The 24,971-nt window shown below is 44.0% G+C and overlaps 1 protein-coding gene across 4 annotated transcripts in view; it reads right to left on the reverse strand.

Moving 5' to 3' along the window:
* ANKRD6 (ankyrin repeat domain 6) overlaps positions 1-24,971 on the reverse strand; it is a 330,735-nt gene that overhangs the window by 244,085 nt on the left and 61,679 nt on the right. The window contains exon 1 of one of the 4 annotated variants that reach the window (XM_069726363.1): positions 18,183-18,321. The exons of the other annotated variants lie outside the window; for them this stretch is intronic. The gene's annotated coding sequence lies outside the window, so the exon portion shown is untranslated. Of the gene's footprint in view, positions 1-18,182; positions 18,322-24,971 lie in introns of those variants that run through there. 4 annotated transcript variants of the gene reach the window in all.

Genomic DNA, 24,971 nt, shown 5'->3' on the forward strand with positions numbered 1-24,971 from the left:
TGCGCCCGCCATCTGTCGCCATCTGCCGGCCGGCAGGAGAAGAGCAGTTGGGGCTAAAATTAGGGCTAGGGTTAGGGCTAAATTTAGGGTTAGGGTTGGGGCTAAATTCAGGGTTAGGGTTGGGGCTAAATTTAGGGTTAGGGTTGGGGCTAAATTTAGGGTTAGGCTTCTTTCACACTTACCTCGGTATGGGGCCGTCGCAATGCGTCGGCCCGACATACCGACGCACGTTGTGAAAATTGTGCACAACGTGGGCAGCGGATGTAGTTTTTCAACGCATCCGTTGCCCAATCTATGTCCTGGGGAGGAGGGGCGGAGTTACGGCCATGCATGCGCGGTCAGAAATGGCGGACGCGACGTACAAAAAAACGTTACATTGAACGTTTTTTGTGCCGATGGTCCGCCAAAACAGAACTGATCCAGTGCACGACGGACGCGACGTGTGGCCATCCGTCACGATCCGTCAGCAATACAAGTCTATGGGCAAAAAACGCATCGGGCACATTTGCAGGATCCGTTTTTTGTCCAAAACGACGGATTGCGACGGATGCCAAACGACGCAAGTGTGAAAGTAGCCTTAGGGCTAGGGTTAGGGTTGGGGCTAAAGTTAGGGCTAGGGTTGGGGCTAAAGTTAGGGTTAGAGTTGGGATTAGGGTTAGGATTAGGGTTGGCATTAGGGTTACGATTGGGATTAGGGTTAGGGTTGTGATTAGGGGTGTATTGGGATTAGGGTTAGGCTTGAGGTTAGGGTTGAGATTAGGATTAGGGGTGTGTTGGATTTAGGGTTTTGATTAGGGTTATGGTTAGGGTTGACATTAGGGTTGTTTTGGGGTAAGGGTTGTGATTATCGTTAGGGTTAGTGATTAGGATTATGGATCGGGTTGGGATTAGGGTTAGGGGTGTGTTGGGGTTAGGGTTGGAGCTAGAATTGGGGGGTTTCCACTGTTTAGGTACATCAGGAGGTCTCCAAACACGACAGCCAATTTTGCGCTCAAAAAGTCAAATGGTGCTCCCTCCCTTCTGAGTCCTGCCGTGCGCCCAAACAGTGGGTTACCCCCACATATGGGGCATCAGCGTACTCGGGATAAATTGGACAACAACTTTTGAGGTCCAATTTCTTCTGTTACCCTTGTGAAAATAAAAACTTGGGGGCTACAAAATCTTTTTTGTGGAAAAAAAAATATTTTTTATTTTCACGACTCTGCATTCTAAACTTCTGTGAAGCACTTGGGCATTCAAAGTTCTCACCACACATCTAGATAAGTTCCTTGGGGGGTCTAGTTTCCAAAATGGGGTCACTTGTGGGGGGTTACTACTGTTTAGGTACATCAGGGGCTCTGCAATCGCAACATAATGCCCACAGACCATTCTATCAAAGTCTGCATTCCAAAACGGCGCTCCTTCCCTTCCGAGCTCTGCCGTGCGTCCAAACAGTGGTTTACCCCCACATATGGCACATCAGTGTACTCGGGATAAATTGGACAACAACTATTGCAGTCCAATTTCTCCTGTTACTCTTGTGAAAATAAAAACTTGGGGGCTACAATATCTTTTTTGTGGAAAAAAAAATATTTTTTATTTTCACGACTCTGCATTCTAAACTTCTGTGAAGCACTTGGGCATTCAAAGTTCTCACCACACATCTAGATAAGTTCCTTAAGGGGTCTAGTTTCCAAAATTGTGTCACTTGTGGGGGGTTTCCACTGTTTAGGCACATCAGGGGCTCTCCAAACGTGACATGGCGTCCGATCTCAATTCCAGACAATTCTACATTGAAAAAGTAAAACGGCACTCCTTCTCTTCCAAGCTCTGCGGTGCGCCCAAACCGTGGTTTACCCTCACATATGTGGTATCGACGTATTCAGGAGAAATCGCACAACAACTTTTCTGGTCTAATTTCTCCTGTTACCCTTGTGAAAATAAGAATTTGTGGGCTAAAAGATCATTTTTGTGTAAACAAATGCGATTTTTTATTTTCACGGCTCTACGTTATAAACTTCTGTGAAGCTCTTGGGGGTTCAAAGTGCTCACCACACATCTAGATAAGTTCCTTAAGGGGTCTAGTTTACAAAATGGTGTCACTTGTGGGGGGTTTCCACTGTTTAGGCACATCAGGGGCTCTCTAAACGTGACATGGCGTCCGATCTCAATTCCAGCCAATTCTACATTGTAAAAGTAAAACGGCGCTCCTTCACTTCCAAGCTCTGCGGTGCGCCCAAACAGTGGTTTACCCCCACATATGGGGTATTCGCGTAGTCAGGAGAAATTGCATAACAAAATTTATAGTTACATTTCTGTTTTTACACTTGTGAAAATAAAAAAAATGGTTCTGAATTAAAATGTTTGCAAAAAAAAGTTAAATGTTCATTTTTTCCTTCCACATTGTTTCAGTTCCTGTGAAGCACGTAAAGGGTTAATAAACTTCTTGAATGTGGTTTTGAGAACCTTGAGGGGTGTAGTTTTTAGAATGGTGTCACACTTCGTTATTTTCTATCATATAGACCCCTCAAAATGACTTCAAATGTGATGTGGTCCCTAAAAAAAAAAAAGGTGTTGTAAAAATTAGAAATTACTGGTCAACTTTTAACCCTTATAACTCCCTAACAAAAAAAAATTTTGTTTCCAAAATTGTGCTGATGTAAAGTAGACATGTGGGAAATGTTATTTATTAACTATTTTTCGTGACATATCTCTCTGATTTAAGGGCATAAAAATACAAAGTTTGAAAATTGCAAAATTTTAAAAATTTTCGCCATATTTCCGTTTTTTTCATAAATAATCGCAAGTAATATCGAAGAAATGTTACCACTACCATGAAGTACAATATGTCACGAAAAAACAGTCTCAGAATCAGCGGGATCCATTGAAGCGTTTCAGAGTTATAACCTCATAAAGTGACAGTGGTCAGAATTGCAAAAATTGGCTCGGTCATTAAGTACCAAATTGGCTCTGTCACTAAGGGGTTAATAGTTGATAATGCAAAACTCCACCTGCTTTGGATGTGGGCATGGGCCCTCACCTCTTGGGCCCCGATGCAGCTGCACAGGTTGCACCAATGATATGTCAGCCCCTGGCACTAGGTAAGGTGATAAAACAATAGAAATATAAAGTCACTTTTCAGTCCCAGGGTAAAGGATTGCTTTAATTCAAAGTTATCATTACATTAACATATTTAAAAAAATGTCTATGTTTAGGGTATCCATAGACTTCATACAGTAAAGGGGTTCAGCACCATTCACCTTTCATTTCAAATTGGTTGGAGGCACAGGACTCCTCTTCTCGTTGTTGGGGGTCTCAGCAGGGCGACCCTCAACAATTACCGGTAGACATTTAGGGGCTGATTCTTTAAAGCTTTTAAGCCAGAAAACTGGCATATAAGCTTTGAAAAGTCGCAACATTTTAGGGCAGCAAGAAGTTATGCAAAAACCAAGATGACGCCGGATGCGCAAGTGCAGTAGCACTATTCCGAAAGATGCTACTGCTCAGGCGTGGCTGATGGTGCCATTTTGCTTAAGATAGTTTTGGCTTTTCTTTTTACAACAAAACTATATGTCTAAATATAATGAAAACATGCATATTATCCACTGTATCATGCTACAGCGCCACCGCCTGCCTGATGAATGTGAATTTATTTTTTGCAAACCATATTGTATGCATTATGCAAACTATTGGGTATGTCAGTGAGGGATCAGTGACCTGTCAGCAGTCTGCATTATGAATATCAAACCAAAGCATCACATGAAGACCACCACAGGCCGCCCCGAAGCATGTGCATATTGTTAACTAAAATCTGAAAATAAAGATTAAACAACCACAAGATGGATTTCATCAACCAAGATGTCATTTTAATCAGTATAATGGTGACAACCTGACACTGTTTGAAGGCTACTGTGCACAATCCTGCTGACAGATTCCCTTTAATGAATTCGGTACCTTCTAATTTCAGCAAGACTTGGGTCTTGATGAATTGGCCCCTTAACTCTGAAAAAACTCCATGTTTACACTAAGCGTTTTTATGCAAATTCTCAGCTATGTTTTACAGTACCAGCAAAGTCTATTAGATCTCAGAAATCTCATGCACACAGCTTGGTTTTTTTCGTCCTCAGTATTTTGTACAATAGAGCATGTCACTTTTAGCATTTTTTTAACCATTAAAAGAAATGGGTGGTGAAAAAAATGCTGAAAAAACACAGGTATCAGGTTTTGCTGCTTTTTAGTAAAACAAAAAGTACAGCTAAGGCTATGTGCACACGTTGCGGATTAGGCTTTGGAATTTCTGGTGCGCATTCTGCCTCTTCTTGCAGAAAACGCACCTGCGGATTTGTCGTGTTTTTTTGTGCGGTTCTGCAGCATTTTTTGTGCTTTTTTGCTGCGGTTTTCTTGCAGATTTGCTGTGTTTTTTACCCCTGCGGTTTTCTATAATGGAATGGGTACAAAAACGCTGCAGATTCACAAAAAAGAAGTGACATGCTACTTCTTTTAAACCTCAGCGTTTCTGCAGCAGATTTTCCGCAAAGTGTGCACAGCATTTTTTTTTCATTGATTTACATTGTACTGTAAATCAATTCGCCGATCTGCAGCTTTTCTGTGCTGCAAAAAATGCTGCGAGCTGGGAGTAGTACAGTTTAATTAAATGATGGGTTTCAAGGCTTGAAAAAGGCTCAGTGTGAGCCGAAACGTCGCACAGAGATGTGGGTTCAATAAAAGTCACATTTTTTCACCTTTAAAAGGACTTGGAGTGCTGCCTTCTCTTGCCGATTTTATATATATATATATAACGTATAAACATTGGCTGACTAAGGTGTGAAAGTAAACAGAGTCCTACAAGCTCCATCTTTTGCCAGTGTCTTAGGTAAATTATTCCCGACCAATTCATCTCCCCCACCTGTTCCATTTGTATGTGTATTTTATCATATGTCTTGTATTGACGATCTGTGCATGAGCTTCTGCATTGGAAACAAAGCTGAACTTTGGGATCCTGAAAAACACAGCAAAAACACACAAACGCACCAAAACTTGCATCTTTGACGCTGCTTCTCTTCTGCCAAGAGTGCATATTTTCCTGCAGAAAAAAAATGCAGACAAAACCCTAGTGTGAACATATGTCCACCGCTGGTCTCCACCACGTCTGACAGCGGCATCATTCTTCTCTGCTACTCTTGTACTACTCCTATCCGGTTTACTTATAAGACGCTGCTCCATTAGTGCCCTGTGAACCTATGGTCTCATTCACCACTTATTAGTACGTTACTGACGAAGGTCCGTATGAGGGACCGAAACGTTTATTGGGTACTACTACAATAAAATTTGCACTAAAGCATCAAGTTGAGTACTAGGTTCTTTTCATTATATTGTATGAAGGTGTGGGAACCTAACCTTAGCACCATTTCACCAGTAGTGCATACGTTTTTTTTGTTTGTGTCTACTAATACATTCCTACAATATTCACACTCATCCACCAGACTCCGCTGTTGCTCTGCACTGTTGCCGGTGTTCCCTGTTGTCGTCATCTCCTTTGCCAGTGGTGGACATCACAAGACTGCTGCAGCTAATCAGCAACCACTAATCTACAGGGTGGGCCATGTATATGGATACACCTAAATAAAATGGGAACGGTTGGTGATATCAACTTCCTGTTTGTGGCACATTAGTATATGGGAGGGGGAAAACTTTTCAAGATGGGTAGTGACCATGGCGGCCATTTTGAAGTTGGCCACTTTGGATCCAACTTTTATTTTTCAATGGGAAGAGGGTCATGTGACACATCAAACTTATTGAGAATTTCACAAGAAAAACTGGTGCTTGGTTTTAAGTGCTGCCCATTGTGTTGGATTGTCAATGCAACTCTCTTCTCCCACTCTTGACACACTGATAGCAACACCGCAGAAGAAATGCTAGCACAGGCTTCCCGTATCCATTGTTTCAGATGCTGCACATCTCGCATCTTCACAGCATACACAATCCAACACAATGGGCAGCACTTTGAACACATTTTATAAGTGGTCACAAACTTGTAAATAACTCAAGAATAAAGTTACGTTAAATCCAAGCACACCTTTGTTTTTCTTGTGAAATTCTCAATAAGTTTGATGTGTCACATGACCCTCTTCCCATTGGAAAATAAAGTTGGATCCAAAATGGCCGACTTCAAAATGGCCGCCATGGTCACTACCCATCTTGAAAAGTTTTCCCCCTCCCACAAACAGGAAGCTGATATCACCAACCATTCCCATTTTATTTAGATGTATCCATATAAATTGCCCACCCTGTACTGCAGTAGTGACATTACCTTTGGCCAAGAAAAAAGAATAAAAGAAATTGGCCAATCCCTTTAGTGCTTTAGTGTTGGTGGGTTCCATTCACAATCTAATATGTATTCTAATATGTATTTCCCGGGCAGAAGTGTTGAAAAAATTTCCAAACGCCACTCTAGCTTTTTTTTTTAAATTAACTTTTAGGCCAGGATCACACATACGCGAGATACGGCCGAGTATCGCAGGTGAAATCCCTCCTCTGGCGCCGGCACTTGGGAGCGGAGCGTGCAGCTCCATGTATTGCTGTGCGGCCGCACGCTCCGCTCCTGAGTGCCGGCGCCAGAGGAGGGATTTCACCTGCGAAACTCGGCCGTATCTCGCGTATGTGTGATCCCGGCCTTACTCTGATCTAGTGAATGTTTTGAAAAAGTGTGGCCAAATTCACAATATCATTTTTGGGTAAGGTTTCTTAAATATCAATGCACCAATAAAACAGTAGAATATTTTTACATACTTTTATTTACCTTGCACTCTTCATGGTTTTGTAATTTAAGCAGAAAGCCAATGAGCTGTCGATAAGTTTTTTTCCAGTGCCGGATGGATGTGCACGGCCCCGAAGAATAATATCGGTCCAACTGCAATCTGATGTTTTGTCAGATCACGTTCGGACCGATAATCAGGCCGTCTCCATGAGCCCTAGGATGCACACAGACACCGCTGTCAGTCACTAATTAGGACTCCCCACTTGGCTGAAAAGCTCCGAACGAGCAGAGGTTGCAATAAATACCATACAGGATATACTGGATAATATCCAATAAGCTAGGTATTAATCTGTTCAGCTCCTCCTGCACTATAAAATGTTGCTTATGGATTGCACAGCATTTCCAAGCCGGCAGGTTCCCATTAAATGGATGCCCTCATTTTTTAATAGATTGTAAACTCCCCCAATTACATATCCCTGCTACAGTGCCCTGTTTCCAGTCTTCTTTGTTTTGCCAGGCTCCAGTGGTGCTGTGGCTGGTAACTAGCCTCAGCAGTACTGTATATGGAACAAGACAACGAAAGCAAGCGATTGGCTGCAGCGGTCACATAGGGTAAACAGGAAGAAACTGCTGCAGCCAGGTTAAAACTGGGGACACCGAGCTGAAATGGTGCCAATTAAACAGGTTTACAGGTTTATATTTTTGTTATTTTATTATAATTGGTGGTTCTGAACAGAATTCTAAATAACATGAAAAAGAGCCTTAAAGGGAATCTGTCACCAGATTTTTGCTAACCCATTAACCCCTTCATGACCCAGCCTATTTTGACCTTAAAGACCTTGCCGTTTTTTGCAATTCTGACCAGTGTCCCTTTATGAGGTAATAACTCAGGAACGCTTAAACGGATCCTAGCGGTTCTGAGATTGTTTTTTCGTGACATATTGGGCTTCATGTTAGTGGTAAATTTAGGTCAATAAATTCTGCGTTTATTTGTGATAAAAACGGAAATTTGGCGAAAATTTTGAAAATTTTGCAATTTTCACATTTTGAATTTTTATTCTGTTAAACCAGAGAGATATGTGACACAAAATAGTTAATAAATAACATTTCCCACATGTTTACTTTACATCAGCACAATTTTGGAAACAAAATTTTTTTTTGTTAGGAAGTTATAAGGGTTAAAATTTGACCAGCGATTTGTCATTTTTACAACGAAATTTACAAAACCATTTTTTTTAGGGACCACCTCACATTTGAAGTCAGTTTGAGGGGTCTATATGGCTGAAAATACCCAAAAGTGACACCATTCTAAAAACTGCACCCCTCAAGGTACTCAAAACCACATTCAAGAAGTTTATTAACCCTTCAGGTGCTTCACAGCAGCAGAAGCAACATGGAAGGAAAAAATGAACATTTAACTTTTTAGTCACAAAAATTATCTTTTAGCAACAATTTTTTTATTTTCCCAATGGTAAAAGGAGAAACTGAACCACGAAAGTTGTTGTCCAATTTGTCCTGAGTACGCTGATACCTCATATGTGGGGGTAAACCACTGTTTGGGCGCACGGCAGGGCTTGGAAGGGAAGGAGCGCCATTTGACTTTTTGAATCAAAAATTGGCTCCACTCTTTAGCGGACACCATGTCACGTTTGGAGAGCCCCCGTGTGCCTAAAAATTGGAGCTCCCCCACAAGTGACCCCATTTTGGAAACTAGACGCCCCAAGGAACTTATCTAGATGCATAGTGAGCACTTTGAACCCCCAGGTGCTTCACAAATTAATCCGTAAAAATGAAAAAGTACTTTTTTTTCACAAAAAAATTCTTTTAGCCTCAATTTTTTCATTTTCACATGGGCAACAGGATAAAATGGATCCTAAAATGTGTTGGGCAATTTCTCCTGAGTACACCAATACCTCACATGTGGGGGTAAACCACTGTTTGGGCACATGGTAAGGCTCGGAAGGGAAGGAGCGCCATTTGACTTTTTGAATGAAAAATTATTTCCATCGTTAGCGGACACCATGTCGCGTTTGGAGAGCTCCTGTGTGCCTAAACATTGGCGCTCCCCCACAAGTGACCCCATTTTGGAAACTAGACCCCCCAAGGAACTTATTTAGATGCCTAGTGAGCACTTTAAACCCTCAGGTGCTTCACAAATTGATCTGTAAAAATGAAAAAGTACTTTTTTTTCACAAAAAAATTCTTTTCGCCTCAATGTTTTCATTTTCACATGGGCAGTAGGGTAAAATGGATCATAAAATTTGTTGGGCAATTTCTCCCGAGTACGTCGATACCTCATATGTGGGGGTAAACCACTGTTTGGGCACTCGGCAGGGCTCGGAAGGGAAGGCGCGCCATTTGACTTTTTGAATGGAAAATTAGCTCCAATTGTTAGCGGACACCATGTCGCGTTTGGAGAGCCGCTGTGTGCCTAAACATTGGAGCTCCCCCACAAGTGACCCCATTTTGGAAACTAGACCCCCCAAGGAACTTATCTAGATGCATATTGAGCACTTTAAACCCCCAGGTGCTTCACAGAAGTTTATAACGCAGAGCCATGAAAATAAAAAATAATTTTTCTTTCCTCAAAAATGATTTTTTAGCCTGGAATTTCCTATTTTGCCAAGGATAATAGGAGAAATTGGACCCCAAATATTGTTGTCCTGTTTGTCCTGAGTACGCAGATACCCAATATGTGGGGGTAAACCACTGTTTGGGCGCACGGCAGGGCTCGGAAGGGATGGCACGCCATTTGGCTTTTTAAATGGAAAATTAGCTCCAATCATTAGCGGACACCATGTCACGTTTGGAGAGCCCCTGTGTGCCTAAACATTGGAGATCCCCCAGAAATGACACCATTTTGGAAACTAGACCCCCAAAGGAACTAATCTAGATGTGTGGTGAGGACTTTGAACCCCCAAGTGCTTCACAGAAGTTTATAACGCAGAGCCATGAAAAAAAAAAATAAATTATTTTCTCAAAAATGATCTTTTAGCCTGCAATTTTTTATTTTCCCAAGGGTAACAGGAGAAATTTGACCCCAAAAGTTGTTGTCCAGTTTCTCCTGAGTACGCTGATACCCCATATGTGGGGGTAAATCACTGTTTGGGCACATGCCGGGGCTTGGAATTGACGTAGTGACGTTTTGAAATGCAGACTTTGATGGAATGCTCTGCGGGCGTCACGTTGCGTTTGCAGAGCCCCTGATGTGCCTAAACAGTAGAAACCCCCCACAAGTGACCCCATTTTGGAAACTAGACCCCGAAAGGAACTTATCTAGATGTGTGGTGAGCACTTTGAACCCCCAAGTGCTTCATAGAAGTTTATAATGCAGAGCCGTGAAAATAATAAATACGTTTTCTTTCCTCAAAAATAATTATTTAGCCCAGAATTTTTTATTTTCCCAAGGGTTACAGGAGAAATTGGACCCCAAAAGTTGTTGTCCAGTTTCTCCTGAGTACGCTGATACCCCATGAGTGGGGGTAAACCACTGTTTGGGCACACGTCGGGGCTCAGAAGGGAAGTAGTGACTTTTGAAATGCAGACTTTGATGGAATGGTCTGCGGGTGTCACGTTGCGTTTGCAGAGCCCCTGGTGTGCCTAAACAGTAGAAACCCCCACAAGTGACCCCATTTTAGAAATTAGACCCCCCAAGGAACTTATCTAGATATGTGGTGAGCACTTTGAACCCCCAAGTGCTTCACAGACGTTTACAACGCAGAGCCGTGAAAATAAAAAATCATTTTTCTTTCCTCAAAAATTATGTTTTAGCAAGCATTTTTTTTGATTCACAAGGGTAACAGGAGAAATTGGACCCCAGTAATTGTTGCGCAGTTTGTCCTGAGTATGCTGGTACCCCATATGTGGGGGTAAACCACTGTTTGGGCACACGTCAGGGCTCGGAAGTGAGGGAGCACCATTTGACTTTTTGAATACGAGATTGGCTGGAATCAATGGTGGCGCCATGTTGCGTTTGGAGACTCCTGATGTGCCTAAACAGTGGTAACCCCTCAATTCTACCTCCAACACTAACCCCAACACACCCCTAACCCTAATCCCAACTGTAGCCATAACCCTAAACACAACCCTAACCGCAACACACCCCTAACCACAACCCTAACCCCAACACACCCCTAACCATAACCACAACCCTAATTCCAACCCTAACCCTAAGGCTATGTGCCCACGTTGCGGATTCGTGTGAGATATTTTCGCACCATTTTTGAAAAATCCGCGGGTAAAAGGCACTGCGGATTTTCCGCGGATTTCCAGTGTTTTTTGTGCGGATTTCACCTGCGGATTCCTATTGAGGAACAGGTGTAAAACGCTGCGGAATCCGCACAAAGAATTGACATGCTGCGGAAAATACAACGCAGCGTTTCCGCGTGGTATTTTCCGCACCATGGGCACAGCGGATTTGGTTTTCCATATGTTTACATGGTACTGTAAACCTGATGGAACACTGCTGCGAATCCGCAGCCAAATCCGCACCGTGTGCACATAGCCTAATTCTAAAGGTATGTGCACACGCTGCGGAAAACGCTGCGGATCCGCAGCAGTTTCCCATGAGTTTACAGTTCAATGTAAACCTACGGGAAACAAAAATCGCTGTGCCCATGCTGCGGAAAAACTGCACGGAAACGCAGCGGTTTACATTCCGCAGCATGTCACTTCTTTGTGCGGATTCCGCAGCGGTTTTACAACTGCTCAAATAGAAAATCGCAGTTGTAAAACCGCAGTGAAATGCGCAGAAAAACCGCGGTAAATCCGCCATAAATCCGCAGCGGTTTAGCACTGCGGATTTATCAAATCCGCAGCGGAAAAATCTGCAGAGGACCAGAATACGTGTGCACATACCGAAACCCTAACCCTAGCCCTAACCCTACCCCTAACCCTACCCCTACCCCTAACCCTACCCCTACCCCTAACCCTAACCCTAGCCCTAACCCTACCCCTAACCCTAACCCTATTCTAACATTAGTGGAAAAAAAAAATTTCTTTATTTTTTTATTGTCCCTACCTATGGGGGTGACAAAGGGGGGGGGGGTCATTTATTATTTTTTTTATTTTGATCACTGAGATAGATTATATCTCAGTGATCAAAATGCACTTTGGAACGAATCTGCCGGCCGGCAGATTCGGCGGGCGCACTGCGCATGCGCCCGCCATTTTGGAAGATGGCGGCGCCCGGGAGAAGACGGACGGGACCACGGCTGGATCGGTAAGTATGATAGGGTGGGGGGGGACCACGGGGGGGGATCGGAGCACGGGGGGGGGAATCGGAGCGCGGGAGGGGTGGAACGGAGCGCGGGGGGCGTGGAACGGAGCACGGGGGGGCTGGAATGGAGCACGGGGGGGTGGAACGGAGCACGGGGGGGTGGATCGGAGTGCGGGGGGGTGATTGGAGCACGGGGGGGTGATTGGAGCACGGGGGGAGCGGACACGAGCACGGGGGGGAGCGGAGCACAGGACGGAGGGGAGCCGGAGCAGTGTACCGGCCAGATCGGGGGGGTGGGGGGGCGATCGGAGGGGTGGGGTGGGGGCACACTAGTATTTCCAGCCATGGCCGATGATATTTCAGCATCGGCCATGGCTGGATTGTAATATTTCACCCGTTATAATGGGTGAAATATTACAAATCGCTCTGATTGGCAGTTTCACTTTCAACAGCCAATCAGAGCGATCGTAGCCACGAGGGGGTGAAGCCACCCCCCCTGGGCTAAACTACCACTCCCCCTGTCCCTGCAGATCGGGTGAAATGGGAGTTAACCCTTTCACCCGATCTGCAGGGACGCGATCTTTCCATGACGCCGCATAGGCGTCATGGGTCGGAATGGCACCGACTTTCATGACGCCTACGTGGCGTCAAAGGTCGGGAAGGGGTTAAAGAGCAGCATAATGTAGGAGCAGAGACCCCGATTACAGCGATGTGTCACTTACTGGGCTGCTTGCTGTCATTTTTATAAAATCATTACTTATCTGCTGCAGATCTAGCAGTTCTCTGAATGTTGAGCTCTGGATAATCCCGCCCACATCATTGATTGGCAGCTTTCTGCCTATGTACAGTGAATACAGAAATGTCAATTGGTGGTGGGGGGCGGAGATATACAGAACTCGTGAATATGTTTGGCTACCTGGCAGCAGATTTACTAGTCTTCTAAGATAATCTCCTGCTGATAAAACAATGATTTTATAAAAACTACAGCAAGCAGCCCAGTAAGTGACACATCACTGGAATCAGAGTCTCTGTCTCTACATTATGCTGCTCTCAGGTTAAGTGACACTAACCTGGTTATTTAAGGAAGAATGATGTTCAAATAATATCTATGAATAAGTACCTGGGTACGGTCTAAAACGTCGTAGGAAAAAGGCTTAAGTAATCTTTTTGGATATACTTGAGAGGGTCATGATTTTAAGATGTTGAAATAAAGCTTACTATTTTATTTGGGAAATAGTTGGAGCATCACTTCTTTCCTTGAACTTTCGCTGCGCACCACCAGTCAGGAAAGGCTTTCTCCGTACTGAGAACTCTGCAATTGCCTTCATAGAGGTGAGCTGGTATTCATCTTTTTTACCACAACCTGGTGGCAGATACCCCCTTTAAGGGGCTATTGCCATCACCAAGATCCTATCCCAATATGTTAGTAGGTGTAATAATGATGTTAGCAAATACCTCCAATTAGAAATGTAGTATAGTTTTTCTGATTCACTCTGTCTCTTTCCTCATGTGCAGGCATTGCAGGACCTTAGGTATCAATGTTTGACCACTGAAATAGTGACAGTTATCTAGTTGCTAGTGGTCGTAACCATGGATACCTACGGTCCTACAATAAATGCACATGAGGAAAGAGACACAACGAATCAGAAAAACTATACTAAATTTCTAATCGGAGGTATTGCTAATATTATTCTTATTACACCTACTACATATTGGGATAGGATCTTGTTGATGGGAATACCCCTTTAACGTATATTCTATCAGGGTACGTACCCACGATCAGGAATTACTCTGGGTTTGACGCTGTGTATTTAAGCAGCGTCAGAACCGCAGCAGACAGATGTTATAGCATAGTGGATCCACTATGCTTGCATGTGCTTCTGCGGATCACCCACGGACACTGACATGAGGCGCGTCTTTCAAGACCACAACATGTCAATTTCTCTTGCGGAGACGCTAGTTATCAATAAAATGCATTGTATGTGGTAAATCTGCACGGTTCAGTGAGCACAAGCGGATTCACCTGCGTTCAATAGACGCAGCGTTTTGGACATAGTGAACATACGCTGCGTCCAAAGCGCTGCTGCATCCGGATCATGGGCACATTGCCTCAATGAATCAATAAATCAATCAAATAGTTACATCAGCCTCATTAATAACATTTCTTGTGATTTAAGAATAAACACTAAGGATACAGTTAGGGCCAGAAATATTTGGACAGTGACACAATTTTCGCGAGTTGGGCTCTGCATGCCACCACATTGGATTTGAAATGAAACCTCTACAACAGAATTCAAGTGCAGATTGTAACGTTTAATTTGAAGGCTTGAACAAAAATATCTGATAGAAAATGTAGGAATTGTACACATTTCTTTACAAACACTCCACATTTTAGGAGGTCAAAAGTAATTGGACAAATAAACATAACCCAAACAAAATATTTTTATTTTCAATATTTTGTTGCAAATTCTTTGGAGGCAATCACTGCCTTAAGTCTGGAACCCATGGACATCACCAAACGCTGGGTTTCCTCCTTCTTAATGCTTTGCCAGGTCTTTACAGCCGCAGCCTTCAGATCTTGCTTGTTTGTGGGTCTTTCCGTCTTAAGTCTGGATTTGAGCAAGTGAAATGCATGCTCAATTGGGTTTAGATCTGGAGATTGATTTGGCCATTGCAGAATGTTCCACTTTTTGGCACTCATGAACTCCTGGGTAGCTTTGGCTGTATGCTTGGGGTCATTGTCCATCTGTACTATGAAGCGCCGTCCAATCAACTTTGCAGCATTTGGCTGAATCTGGGCTGAAAGTATATCCCGGTACACTTCAGAATTCATCCGGCTACTCTTGTCTGCTCTTATGTCATCAATAAACACAAGTGACCCAGTGCCATTGAAAGCCATGCATGCCCATGCCATCACGTTGCCTGCACCATGTTTTACAGAGGATGTGGTGTGCCTTGGATCATGTGCCGTTCCCTTTCTTCTCCAAACTTTTTTCTTCCCATCATTCTGGTACAGGTTGATCTTTGTCTCATCTGTCCATAGAATACTTTTCCAGAACTGAGCTGGCTTCTTGAGGTGTTTTTCTGCAAATTTAACTCTGGCCTGTCTATTTTTGGTATTGATGAATGGTTTGCATCTAGATGTGAACCCTTTGTATTTACTGTCATGGAGTCTTCTCTTTACTGTTGACTTAGAGACAGATACACCTACTTCACTGAGAGTGTTCTGGTCTTCAGTTGATGTTGTGAACGGGTTCTTCTTCACCAAATTAAGTATGCGGCGATCATCCACCACTGTTGTCATCCGTGGACGCCCAGGCCTTTTTGAGTTCCCAAGCTCACCAGTCAATTCCTTTTTTCTCAGAATGTACCCAACTGTTGATTTTGCTACTCCAAGCATGTCTGCTATCTCTCTGATGGATTTTTTCTTTTTTTTCAGCCTCAGGATGTTCTGCTTCACCTCAATTGAGACTTCCTTTGACCGCATGTTGTCTGCTCACAGCAACAGCTTCCAAATGCAAAACCACACACCTGGAATCCACCCCTGACCTTTTAACTACTTCATTGATTACAGGTTAACGAGGGAGACGCCTTCAGAGTTAATTGCAGCCCTTAGAGTCCATTGTCCAATTACTTTTGGTCCCTTGAAAAAGAGGACGCTATGCATTACAGAGCTATGATTCCTAAACCCTTTCTCCGATTTGGATGTGGAAACTATCATATTGCAGCTGGGAGTGTGCACTTTCAGCCCATATTATATATATAATTGTATTTCTGAACACGTTTTTGTAAACAGCTAAAATAACAAAACTTGTGTCACTGTCCAAATATTTCTGGCCCTAACTGTATGTTCACACGTTGCATATTTGCAGTGTTTTTTCATGCAAATTAAAAGTTACTTTTACAGTACCAGCAAAAGCTAGGAGATTTCAGAAAGCTCATGCACACACAGCTTTTTTTTCCCTGACTTGGAAAACTGCTGCTTTTTAAAGACTTAATTCTTTTGGCATTTTGCAGCATATTTTCACCATAAACAGCAATGAGAAAGTGCAAAAACACTGAAAAAAAAAGTGTTTTTTTTTTTGCTTTTTTGGTGCATGAAACTAACTCTGACACATATAACCTGCACCATAAAACACAGGAAAAAAAAAAAAAGAAGAAAAAATTGTTTTTTACTGACAAGAAAGCAGATTTTGGCTTCAGAAACAAATGCAACAAAAAAGCAACGTGTGAACACAGACTAAAATTTGTTTCGGGTCAACTTAGCCTGAATGCAAACTGTTGATTGCTTTTACATTTCCTCTTTATCTAGCATTTACTTCCACTTGGAAAAAAAACAAGGAAAAACTTCCCAAATGAAGGGTGATGTTAGTAATTTTTCAGATACACATGGGTATATGTTACTGCACACTCCTGAGGAACAATCTGCCATCTGTCCACTGAAGATGAATCCAGTGACGGTAGATACATAAAGGAATACAATGTATGCGGAGATGGTATTGATCACCATTGTTGCATACCCGATGACAGCACAACTGCTGTTGGTGAGAAATAATTTGCTGCAGGATTTTGTTATCTAATGCTATTTTGAAACCTAATCAGCCTTAGCAGTGAACTTGCTTTTTGCTGTCATGGTTACTAAAAGTGCGGAATGGCTGACAGTGTGGTCCGCCTCGAGGGTTTCTTAGTCATAGCACATGGCCATAAAGAATGAAAGCAGAACGTGGGTGATGTGTTAAGTACGAGCAAACTTTATCATGCCGGAAGTATATATAGAAGAGAACATGGCACATGTGTTGGAAACCTACGGCATAAGAGATGCTTCTGCCACAGTCACGTGATTAGCACATCTTCATTCACAGAGGGCAAAAGATGGGATTGAAAATAAAAATGAAGTAAAGCAGACTCCTAAAACAATCACAGTAATGCCACATTCACATTTTGTACAGACCAGCAAAAATACAGCAAAAATTGATCCGGTTTCCTCCCACACTCCAAAGTCATGCTGATAGGGAATGTAGATTGTGAGCCCGAATGGGGACAGTGATCATGTCCGTAATGCGCTGTGGAATATGATGGCGCTATTTAAGCAAAGCAAAATAAATAAGTTGTGAAATTATTCTGCAATAATTCTAAGGTCACCCATTTTTAACCTTGATTTAGCTGATGACTGGTGCAGCCTTTACATTGTCAGAGACAAGTCCGCTCTGGTGAGCGGCAGCGGTAATGTGGCACAACGATGGGATGTTACCTTTAACAGCAACAGAACCGCACCTAGGTGCCCAGTATGAATAACTCCTTTAATGATTGATTATATGAACGATTATTCTCTCCAGAACCCTGGTAAATCTGCTGCAATACAAGCAATGCTCAATATACGTATGCCAGGGAGAGATTTTAGCCAGTACAGCACATCATAAAATGCTTTAATTAAATGATTAGAAAAGACCGCTTCCAATTAGTGGTAAAGCACAATAAATAAATACCGAGGTGAAAGAGTTAAGTATTAATTAACTGTCAAAATGCATTATTGAGTTTTGTTTCACAGGAACAAAGGACACATCTCAGTCGTCATATACTGACCTCATACAAATACACAAGTAGGACAGGAAATGTTCAGAGTGCCCCCATCAGCCCCTCACCCGAAACTGAACCAGTGTTAATATTCTTTACACCAGAGGCTCCTCAACAAAGGGAATACAATAGGGCTCGGAATATTTACACCCACATAGCTGTCTCTATGGCAGAGTTAGTCTACGCATGTATCTACAGTTCAGTGATCATAAATAATATTTTAGCCATGCTCAATAAGGTGTTTCAGGAGGTTCTCAATATTAGTGTTCCCGGAATGTGAACTTCAAACACTCAATGCAAATATTTATGGAATGTGTCCTGAAAAGTAATAAGCTGAAAAGTGCAATGGCTGGCGGTATGGAACTCACTCTACAACCGGATCCCTAAAGAAACCTCCACATAGGATAATCTATCATCAATTGACTAATTAATCCAAATCAAGGCTAGCCTAACCCAGAGGTAATACATTAGACATCGTAACCGTTTCCTTGTTGTTCCTGTAATGTAACCACCCCTTGTCTGGACAATGCAGATGACCTGCAAATCTAACCTTAGCACTGGATATAAAAATTCCCATTGTAGTCGACTAGTCTACCAGGGGAACTATTGGGGAAGGGGGGAAGAAATCTGGAAGTAAAGAGCTGCTGTACTTACATGTATGTTTTCTGTCCATACGTAGTACATCCAATGTGAGGGATACAAGGAAAGGACATCTGCGGCCCCCCCTGCACTAATCCTATACAGCTTGGCCAGAGACCCTCCACATTTACATGTCAAAGAAAAGCTTTCCTACAGGCGTATTGTGCTGGAGGATGGTTTCCTAAGCAGCAGCCTTGTCTAGGAACAACGGTTTTATTACGCCAGGAAAACCTGTCATTTCATTTTAGTCAAGCACACGCAGACAAGTATGTGATAATGCTGCTGCAATTTACTAATATGCATTTAATAATGGTACAACTGAGCAGCAGGAGTGATGTTCTGCTGTCTAAACACTGAAAACGTAGTTAAGGGAAGGGAGAAAATGACTACCGGTACTTTGTTTATTCCATGGTAAATAACGGAGGCTCAGAAGGATTTTATTCAATAGGTTACATAGACGCTATTCCCGGCAGTGATAAATCAGACTAAATTCCTATGTATTATTCCAGGTAGTGAAGCTGACCTGCAACTAAAGACGTACTTTATTCTCTGCTTTGGGTTTTCATCGCTTCAGTGCATTTAAAATTAAAAATCTTCATTAAACAAAACGCCTCTTTGATGGGGGTTATGGCTGCTATGCAGACTGATGTGTTTCTATGGTTACAAACTACAAAAAGAAAAAAAACTGTATATTCTCTCGCCCTATTTTTTTTAAACCTACAGACATTGAATGGCAAAATTAAAATGCAAAATCAAGAAATGCTGCCTTCACTGACCACCACAAACACTTTCATATACCAGTAAATCCTGATATTTATAAGGGCTCATTTCCACTTGCGTGAGAAAAAAACGGTCCGATTTACGGACCGAAAAAACTGATGTAACGTCTGCGAGTGCCATGCGAGTGTCATGCGAGTATCATGCGATTTTTTTTTTTATCGCAACATCCGTATGACATCCGTATTGCTGTCTGATTTTTACGCACGGGTCTCCTTTGAAAAGCCGGTAATTCAGCGCAGAGTACAGTAAAATCACACTGACAGGTTAGATTAGAGTAGATATATACACATAGAATAGGTATATATACATATATATATATGTCAGGGAGACACCTATATATATATATATTTATATTTAATGCAGCGCGAGACAGCTTTAAAGCTGGTAATTCAATTACCGGCTTTTGCTTTCTCCTTCCTAAACCCGACATGATATGAGACCTGGTTTACATACAGTAAACCATCTCATATCACCATTTTTTTTGCATATTCTACACTACTAATGTCAGTAGTGTGTATATGCAAAATTTGGCCGTTGTAGCTATTATATTTAAGGGTTAAATGGCGGAAAAAATTGCGCAATTTTCTCCGCCAGAGTAGTGAAGCCAGTGACTGAGGGCAGATATTAATAGCCTGGAGAGGGTCCACGGTTATTGGCCCCCCCCCCCTGGCTAAAACACCTGCCCCCAGCCACCCCAGAAAAGGCACATCTGGAAGATGCGCCTATTCTGGCACTTGGCCACTCTCTTCCCATTCCCGTGTAGCGGTGGGATATGGGGTAATGAAGGGTTAATGCCACCTTGCTATTGTAAGGTGACATTAAGCCTAATTAATAATGGAGAGGCGTCAATTATGACACCTATCCATTATTAATCCAATACTAGTAAAGGGTTAAAAAATTACACAAACACATTATTAAAAATTATTTAAATAAAATATTACAACAACCTTTGTTTTTATTTCATTAAACGCCCAATCCAATCACTGAAGACCCTCGATCTGAAAATAAAAAAACATAATAAACCAACAATATACATACCTTCCGCAGATCTGTAAAGTCCAACGATGTAAATCCTTCTGAAGGGGTTAAAATATTTTGCAGCCAGGCGTTCTGCTAATGCAGCGCTACTCCTCGCTGCAAAACCCCAGGGAATGAAGGTAAAGTAGGTCAATTACCTATATTTACCTGCATTTGCGGTGAGGCGCCCTCTGCTGGCTGTTCATAGATCGTGGGAACTTTCCTAGAAAGCCTGGGAGTTCCCCGATCATGTTCTTTGGGGTCTCGGCTACCCCCGGCTACATAAAGCAAAAAAATAGAATTAGACTTACCGGTAATTCGGTTTCTAGGAACCTTCCACGACAGCAGTATCGGAGGATGTCTCCCCGCCCTAATAGGGGACAGGAAACAAAGAGGTTAAACACCCCTCCCCTTCCTGCAACCACCAGTGTTTTTTCTGGACACAGTAGCATGTATAGTTACCACTTAAGTGCAGGAATCATCCAATAAGAATATCAGATAGGGAGGGAAATTAGTGCTGTCATGGAAGGTTCCTAGAAACCGAATTACTAGTAAGTCTAATTCTATTTTCTCCAGTCACCTTCCACGACAGCAGTATTGGAGTAATATCAACAGCTAATTTCTTTAGGGAGGGACAACTGCCTGCAGAACACGTCTGCCAAACGATAGGTCACTATTGAAATTTAGCCTGTAATGCCTAGTGAATGTATGGACTGACGACCAGGTGGCAGCTCTGCATATCTGCTCAGCCGATGCGTTCCCTCTCTCTGCCCAGAAAGTCGAGACTGAAAGGGTGGTGTGAGCTTTCAGCGTTGCCAGGGGTGCAAGCTTCCGGGAAGAATATGCAAGACAAATGGCCTGTTTGATCCAGTTAGCGATCGTACTTTTGGCTGCTTTTTTGCCTTTATTCCGTCCTGACCACTGGACGAATAGGTTTGGTCTATCCTCCAACCTTCCATTTGTTGGAGGTAGAAGAGTATCACCCTGCGGACATCCAGGGTGTGAAAGGCTTCTTCCTTCGGATTAGAGGGATTTGGACAGAATGAGGGTACGACAATATCTTGACTTCTGTGGAAGTCCGAGACCACTTTAGGCATAAAGGAAGGGTCTAGCTTAAGGATTATGCTATCCATGGTTATGGTTAGGTATGGCTCCTGTACTGACAAGGCCTGTAGCTCACCTATACGCCTAGCGGTAGTGATTGCTACTAGGAAGACAGTCCTGAGGGTCAGGATTTTTAAACTGAAGGCTGATAAAGGCTCAAAGGGGTCCCCGGTCCGACTATTTAGTACAAGGTTCAAATCCCAAGGAGGGGTCTGGACATGGAGCCTAGGACGAATCCTAGTTGCAGATGTTATGAAACGTCTAACCCAACGGTGGCCTGCTAAATCCTGATCAAAAAAGGAACCCAGTGCAGACACCTGAACTTTTAGGGTGCTAGGTGAGAGCCTTAACTCCAGACCCTTCTGGAGAAATTCTAATATTTGTGCGATATTGGGATGGAATGGATCAGGTTTGTTTGGGGTACACCAGGATGAATTTTTTTTCCTGCTGGCATCAGAAGAAGAATGTAGCACAGACTGTAACTTGGACTTAGTCGCATCCTGTAAAATACCGTAATTCAATTAGAGAAATAGTTTCCTCGGCACCAAAGCAGCTCACTCCGATGGGCAGCGTGGCATTCCTCAGTCCCAGCCCTGTCCTCTGCTGTCATCTCTCCATACTTCAATACTGTAGGACCTTTGTTCTAACAGCACAGGCACCCCTAGGCAGCTAAGCTCTGATTTCACGTTTTCAATTAAAAAAAGAAAAATTGCTAAATAACGTTATGTTTTCTGAAATAAGTAAAGATTAGGTTTCAGAGAGCAAATCTGGATTTGATCTTAAGAAATACCTTAGTTTTAACCTCTGTGTTTCCAGGGGGGAAGCTAAAAGCAGCCATGCCACTATGAGATTGAACTTATTCTTAAAAAAAAAAAAAAAAACATAAAAAAAAAGAAGAATACAACATGGGATGAGGTCTAGTGTATTGTGCCATAGTCTCCTCCTAGAAGCCATATCGTATTACTAGGGAGAAAATACAGGACGATGTATAGCAAGCAATATAGAAGAGTAGGCCCCACAACACACTGTATTGCGCACTCCATATTTACACTGTGCACGGTTTTCATTTTTTCCTTCACGTATTCAGCAATATAATCAATAGAGTTTTTCTTTCCACTTTTATTGGCTTTGTGAAGAAATATATATGGTAAGCACAATTTCTGAGGTTGTCCTCCGTGAGAAAAAAAAAACGACTTTTACAAAAAAATCAACCACAGCATTCAGAAAAAAGAACCAGAAGCTCTAGGATGTGCTCATGCCAATGAGAATACATCATCCACTGTATCTTCTAATGCCTATTTTTATTCTAAAACAATTTTTTTTCAATTTAAGGGGTTCTTCATCAAATAAATGAAAAAAAACCTCACCAAATTGATAAATACTTTTCATTATTTATATTTGTCTTGTATAGGGCGCAATTGCAAGCCAAAGTTTTTCAAAATGGCTGACGTCACATTGCTCAACCCAAAACCCATTCTAACCACCCTGCAGGACAAGATGTGTGAGTGGAGAAAGCTCCCCTGCCTTCTCTGGCTGTAACTATGAGAGACAGGAGGAGATAAGTGTCCATCAAAGAAGAGATACATCTCAGCTGAAGCACAGGCAGATCATTTATAAGGAGTCAGGAGGATGGATGGGACAATACGAAAGCTGTAGGAGCTGTTGTTTTATCTATAATATAACGCTGGGAGCGTCAATCTGTCCGAAGCCTTTATAGACTGCGCAGGCGCAAGCGCCGGCGCAGTCTGGGCCTCACAGAGTGACGCTCCCGGGAGATCGCGGTATGCGTTCACACTGAACGCACACCGCGATCTCCAACAGAGAAGCAGGGACCGCCAGGAGGGTGAGTATCGGCCATATTCACCTGTCCTGCGTTCCACCGCTCAGCGCCGCCATCTTCCCGGTCTTCGGCCTGTGACCTTCAGTTCAGAGGGCGCGATGACGCGCTTAATGCGTGCCGGCGCCGCCCTCTGACTGACCAGTCACAGCCAGGAGACCGGGAAGATGGCGGTGCCCAGCGGTGGAACGCAGGACAGGTGAATATAGTAAGTGCTGGGGGGCCTGAGCTGGCGGCGATACCGGCACCTGACCCCCACAGCGCGCCGGTGTCCCCGCCTGCTCAGGCCCCTGGATGGGTGCAGCACATGACAGGATGGGGACGCAGGATGGGTGCAGCACTTGACAGGATGGGGACGCAGGATGGGTGCAGCACATGACAGGATGGGGACGCAGGATGGGTGCAGCACATGACAGGATGGGGACGCAAGATGGGTGCAGCACATGACAGGATGGGGACGCAGGATGGGTGCAGCACATGACAGGATGGGGACGCAGGATGGGTGCAGCACATGACAGGATGGGGGCGCAGGATGGGTGCAGCACATGACAGGATGGGGACGCAGGATGGGGACGCAGGATGGGTGCAGCACATGACAGAATGGGGGCGCAGGATGGGTGCAGCACATGACAGGATGGGGACGCAGGATGGGTGCAGCATATGACAGGATGGGGACGTAGGATGGGTGCAGCACATACCAGGATGGGGACGCAGGATGGGTGCAGCACATAACAGGATGGGGACGCAGGATGGGTGCAGCACATGACAGGATGCGGGCGCAGGATGGGTGCAGCACATGACAGGATGGGGGCGCAGGATGGGTGCAGCACATGACAGGATGGGGACGCAGGATGGGTGCAGCACATACCAGGATGGGGACGCAGGATGGGTGCAGCACATGACAGGATGGGGACGCAGGATGGGTGCAGCACATACCAGGATGGGGACGCAGGATGGGTGCAGCACATGACAGGATGGGGACGCAGGATGGGTGCAGCACATACCAGGATGGGGACGCAGGATGGGTGCAGCACATGACAGGATGGGGTCGCAGGATGGGTGCAGCACATGACAGGATGGGGACGCAGGATGGGTGCAGCACATGACAGGATGGGGACGCAGGATGGGTGCAGCACATGACAGGATGGGGACGCAGGATGGGTGCAGCACATACCAGGATGGGGACGCAGGATGGGTGCAACACATGACAGGATGGGGACGCAGGATGGGGACGCAGGATGGGTGCAGCACATACCAGGATGGGGACGCAGGATGGGTGCAGCACATGACAGGATGGGGGCGCAGGATGGGTGCAGCACATGACAGGATGGGGACGCAGGATGGGTGCAGCACATGACAGGATGGGGACGCAGGATGGGTGCAGCACATGACAGGATGGGGACGCAGGATGGGTGCAGCACATGACAGGATGGGGACGCAGGATGGAGCAGCACATGACAGGATGGGGACGCAGGATGGGTGCAGCACATGACAGGATGGGGACGCAGGATGGGTGCAGCACATGACAGGATGGGGACGCAGGATGGAGCAGCACATGACAGGATGGAGACCATATACCAATATAAATGCTCGCCACCCGGGCGTAGAATGGGTTCAATAGCTAGTAACGATATATATGAATAGCAGTACTCCCACTGTTAGGAAACAACCATCTCCTAAAGCAGAGGTCCCCAACCTTTTTGACCTTGAGAGCCACATTCAGCACTGAGAGAGGGTCGCGACCCACATTCATTTCTGAGAGGGGGTCACAAGCAACATCCTGCTTATGTCCCCCTCAAAGTTGTGTCAACCAAAGCCACCATTAAGGGTATAATGATAACCAAAGCTTTTCCACAGAAATCACTCCAAAGCTGTACACGGAGATCCAGGGGTTCCCACAATGCCCCAATTCAGTATTATCCCATCAAGGACTCCCAACACTCTGTTGTATCCATCTTCAAGAACCTACTCTAACAGGTAGTATCATCCTCCAGCATACCATACCTAAAACATCTCTAAACCCCAGTGTATGTGCATTCAGATCTTATCTTCTGTGCTGGGCTACT

Source organism: Ranitomeya imitator, chromosome 5, assembly GCF_032444005.1.
Source record: "Ranitomeya imitator isolate aRanImi1 chromosome 5, aRanImi1.pri, whole genome shotgun sequence".
Lineage (NCBI taxonomy): Eukaryota > Metazoa > Chordata > Amphibia > Anura > Dendrobatidae > Ranitomeya > Ranitomeya imitator.